The sequence below is a fragment of the Pleurodeles waltl genome, chromosome 1_1, assembly GCF_031143425.1.
Source record: "Pleurodeles waltl isolate 20211129_DDA chromosome 1_1, aPleWal1.hap1.20221129, whole genome shotgun sequence".
NCBI lineage: Eukaryota > Metazoa > Chordata > Amphibia > Caudata > Salamandridae > Pleurodeles > Pleurodeles waltl.
This window is the reverse complement of record NC_090436.1, coordinates 246,769,023-246,774,294: the sequence shown is the minus strand read 5'-3', so window position 1 is coordinate 246,774,294 and position 5,272 is coordinate 246,769,023. Positions and strand designations below refer to the sequence as shown.

General features: G+C 41.1%; 1 pseudogene; it reads left to right on the top strand.

Moving 5' to 3' along the window:
• Nucleotides 1-897: 897 nt before the first annotated feature.
• LOC138295365 (small ribosomal subunit protein uS8-like) lies at nt 898-1,273 on the top strand (annotated as a pseudogene).
• The last annotated feature ends 3,999 nt before the right edge of the window (nt 1,274-5,272 follow it).

The window sequence follows — 5,272 nt, the reverse complement described above, 5'->3', positions numbered from 1 at the left end:
AAAGTACCTTTATTTTTTAGTAACTCTGAGTTTTGTGTTTTCTTGTGATATAGTGCTAAGTGATATAAGTGGTTTAGTAGGAGCTTTGCATGTCTCCTAGTTCAGCCTAAGCTGCTCTGCTATAGCTACCTCTATCAGCCTAAGCTAGTAGAACACTTCTAATCTACTGATAAGGGATAACTGAACCTAGCACAAGGTGTAAGTACTACAAGGTACCCACTATAAGCCAGGCCAGCCTCCTACACTTACCGAAACTGCATAGAGTAAAGAGCTTGAAAACATGTTCCCTCAAAATCAATATTTCACATTTCGATAAAAACATTTCCTGTTTTTTCCTAAAACGGATGAATACAGGTGGATAGTAAATGTCTCTCAATATACATTTTCATTTCGATCCAGATAACTTCCAGACTTGCCAAAGAACATTGATCCACCTACTCTCTGCTATTGTATCCAGATCATAATTTGAGAAATACATATTTCATCAGCATTTAGGTAGAGTGTTTTTACTGTCTACTGCATGTTTTGAAGTGCTTTCGGACTGTTGGTGCTCTCTGAGCATTCAGTGCGATTTCCCCATGATTATTATCAAGGAGCATTATTTCATCGAGTTTTGTCAGTGAGGTGAAGGCCAATACGTCGAATGTAATGTTTAGTAATGAATTAACAGTCATACGGGTATCTGCGTTGTAGTACCTTGCTGTTTTGCACGTGCGAGTTTCAACAGTTTTTCATTGCTTGCCTTGAAGTGGGGTTGTGACTAAAAGGTACTAGTAGTTGCAAAGCAAAAGAGTGGAGTTGCAAGCGTGGGTATTGTATGGTTTGCTTGCCATCTTCTTATGGTTCAGTGAGGTAAGACTTTTTCCGCCATATTGTAGGGCTGCCACTAAGGTGTGCATGAATGTTCTCATTAATATTCTTGCAGATTCTCTGTAAAGTATCATCAATGCAGAAAAACATGGAAATCGACAGGTTTTGATTAAGCCGTGCTGTAATGATAATAATGATAAAAGAAGATTATGTTGGTGAATTTGAAATCATGGAGGATAACAGAGCTGGGAAAATTGTTGTGAACATCAGTGGCAGACTATAAAGTGTGGTGTGAAACGTCCATGGTTTGATAGGCAACTGAAAGATCTGGAAAAGTGGCAGAACAATCTGTTGCCAACCCGTCGGTTTGGAATCATTGTTCTCACAACCTCAGCTGGCATCACGGACCAGAAGAAGCTAGGAAAAACATGTGGGAGACCAAATCCTGGTATTCTTTTTCTAAAATGTAAAACGGCACACTAATAAATGGTAAAACAGAAAACAAATGGTTCTGTGGGATAAGGCTGCCTAATGAGAAGGGAGCTTGCTTAGAAGCCATTGCCTTGCCAGCTCTATGACTCTGACCTCTGATGGGATGTTGTGCACCTGACAGCACACTATGGTCTAACTCAGATGTTCTGTTGCCTCTGAGAGCGATGGTCAAGTGAGTAAGGACTGTTTTGAATCAGCAGCAATGCTTTGCCAACTAAAATGAATCATTTAAGATGCAAGAGACCAGATATAAGCCACATTGCTTCTGCAGCCACCTCGATATCTTTTAATGACAATCTGTTAATATAGTATTCACTGCTGGGTTTCTAAAATGCTTATGTCTCCTTTGGAGTGCAGTTTCATTTCCAAGGCTGTAACCAACCACATAAGTACATTTACCACAATTACCCTCCAAATCCGTGCCAACTCATGCAGCATACACACCATACTTGAAAGAGTGCTGTACTAAGATACCTAGCATTCATCTAATTTATTTGCCACCAGTTTCATAACTACATTTTACTGCAACAACGTATGGTAATTTAAATGTATGTTTCCTGCCATACCAGCATATCCACTACACCCATCTCCCTTCTTTTCATCAGAGGAGGAAAACCGCAGATTACATTTGATGCACCTTTTAATTTCCTCAAGGTGTTTACAAACAGTTATGCGGCAACCAGTCGTTTATCTTCTTTCATCTAGACACAAACTACTGCATTGTGAAAACTTCCCTGCCATTTGTGGTCTTGGCTTTTATAGAAACTCTTTATTTTATGAACCACCCAAGGCAAACAAGGAAAACCTGAGATGAATGCGAACATTCCTCCTACATTTCTTAACTCTAATATGCAAGTACTGCTGGCAAAAGAGTTTAGTAAGTTCTACGGAAAAAGTAAAGGAGTTAAGCAGCCTTTTGAATGTTCTACAGCAGCACGTGTGCGGTTCTAGAAAGTAATTATGCAACTTGTAATTTCAGCTCGTGTTGCTGAATTCTACCAGAGCATTTGTAGACTGCTTCCGGGAAAGCAGATAGTTCGTTTTACCGGTAGTGTTTTTCCATAGATTCTTAGCACAGAATTATTTGATTTACCTTTTATTTTATTTTCATGAACAAATTATTGAACCTTTAATTTTACACTCAACACTAAAATGTAACGTTTTTCATCATTTTCTTGAATAAACCATTTTTATAATGCGCTGGTGTGATTTTAACACGTCAGTGATCATGTGAGACAAAACTGCATCATCCCACTAATGTTTATTACCAACAGTAAAAAATTGCTGTTAGATAAGTGACTGAAAATGTTAAAACCATTGCAATAACTGTTGCACAATGGAATATGATCCATTAGTACCGCGAATAAATAAATCAGAAGGTAAGACCCAGAAATGTTTACTCCACTGGCCTATATTGTCGGTCATATTACGTCATATAGAATAAGCCCCACTCTCACATTCACCACAAAAATCATCTACACAAACTACAATTTCCTCTTTCGAATTATTCTCTGCCACAGAAGGGTCGGGCTCAATTTGTCCAGTCGTGTAGAAATTCGTCTCTAGTTTGTTTCGTCTATTGTTATCTTTGAATCACAGGATGAGTATGGTTTAAAATTAAATAAGACTTTATTTTATTTAAACAGGACTTCAAATGAAAAACCAGCATGATACAAAATAAAGTAATTATTGTATTCATTTAAAAAATGAACTAGAAACCTATACAATCTAAATGTAAACACATACTATATTTAGAACATTAAAACTCATAAATTCTTGACAACTCTTAAAATTAAGTCCTAATAAAAATAAAGAAAATACTGTAAAACACAAAATACTAAATGGATCAGAATACCTAAAAGTATTATACTATAACATACAGAAGTACACAGGTACATATAAATCTTATCATAATATAAATCTATCCCACTCAATACTCCCAATTCAATAAAGTAATGAAAATGTGTTACTGAAGAGCCTAGATGTAGAAATTCTGTGACACAAGTACAAATCCGAAAAAGCGAAAATATACATCATAAAATGTGATTGGAGGCGGAGCATAGAGCGAAGAGCGAGGCAGTGAAGCGGCGAGGAACCGAGAGAAGCGGAGTAGAGAGGGGGCTGCAGAGTGGGAGTGAGAAGAAGGGACAGCATCGTCGGCCAGCATCCCTGGGGGACGTGCGAGCAAGAGTCAGGAGAAGCAAGATGTGAGAACACCAGCCCCTTCCCCCAGTCTGCCACAACTACGCTGACATAACTACAACCTTACTTAACAATTATTTGATAGTCTGGCCCTGCAGTTGCAGCCGCCGTTCTTCTACTGGACTTCAACCCAGGATAGCAACGAAGGGACGAGCGGGAAGGGCACTAGGCCGCAGATCTAGTGCTCTGCACGGAGGCGGCTGGCATTAGACCGGTGTGTCTTGTGCATTTGAGGGAAGGGAGCTCGAGGGGCCAGAGCGGCACAAAGTGTCGCTGCCCAGCCGCCCCGAAAAAGAAGAGGGGTTCCGTTCCGGGCAGCCTCATTTTAAGCCCCCATCAGTGCCCTTGGGGCATGGTGGGGAAAGTTCAAATATTACTTTACCCCCATTGGGTCAACAGTTTAACTGCCCCCCTTTCCGCTTCTGCCCTGTGCCGAGGCCTTGGAAGGGCAGGAGGGGGCGGGGGGAAGACCGCCTCCTTTGTTTGCGCACCCCATTTTGGCGCGCTTTTTCTCGAGGGCCTCAGCGGGGTTTCCTTGGCCCTCCAAGCTCCCTTCGGGTGCGGGACTTTGCCCCGCAAACTTAGAGGAAATCAACCATTTGTGAGTGGCCCAGACATGCCAACGTCAATAAGTGAAACGAAATGCAAAGTACAACAGTAATATAGCCACCAGCAGCTAACAGCCTCGATGGGAGAACACATCCACGGGAGGAGACACCCATACATCAGACATCAGGGGTTGTGCAATCAGTAAGCATAGGCAATAGCAATGCGGTCTGGAAAAACTAGTGGGACCCAAGGCTTGGGAAGAAAAACGTCACTGAAGAGAACCAGGCTAAGATCTCTGGAGAATGATTCGGTTGTATAACGTCACAGAGTTAAAATCTCTCCGTCAACAGCAGAGTTTGAAGAAAGGCAAACACACAGCCACATTAAAAAAAGAAGGGTACAAAATCACGGATTTCCTTGTGATGCAAAATGCAGAGGCTGCTACCACTTCGAATTTCAGTCTAGCCCCAGTACAAGTAAATACAGCATCCACAGTAGGGAGTGTAAATGCTCTCATAGTTGAAGGAGGAAAACAAGAGGCGCCAGATTCTATCGCAAAGATGCAAAGCTTAGCTCCAGCAACGCCAGTTACAACACAGATGGAAGTCCATAAAACATGATGAATAAAGATGGAAGTTAATAAAACAGGATCAATAGAGTAATTTTCACCCCTTAATTTTAGCACCTGGGAATATTTATATCCAAGATCAGCACTAGATAACCACTAAGGACAATTGGATTGCACTGAAATGCAGGAGCAACCTCTAATCAAACTTTTAGAAACACATTTAATCATGCATTAAGCCAGTGTACTGCAGATTAAAAACCCGCTGGTACCATTACCTCGGCATGGGGCCAGGGAGTCTACTGCAGAAAAGGTTCAGCAATAGACCATAGGCTGATAAGTGATTCAGCCTTGTTGCAGGTACGCCAATTTCAAATCCGGCCAGAACAGAGAGTGATCATTTAAAAAATCCATTCGTATTGTGTGCAGGATTAACCAGCTTCAGTCAACAAATGGCCTAATCTCTGCCCCCGTCATGTTCAATCTGAAAAAACTGGCACATAATTATGAAAAATGCCAGCGCAGTTGTGCATCAAAAGATTTACCACTAGCTAACACCATTCCTTGGCACCAAGTGTGGACCATATTTATAAAATGACGCACAATGGCGCTAAGGAATGGTTAACATAAAAAAAATGACACTACCCTTTGCGG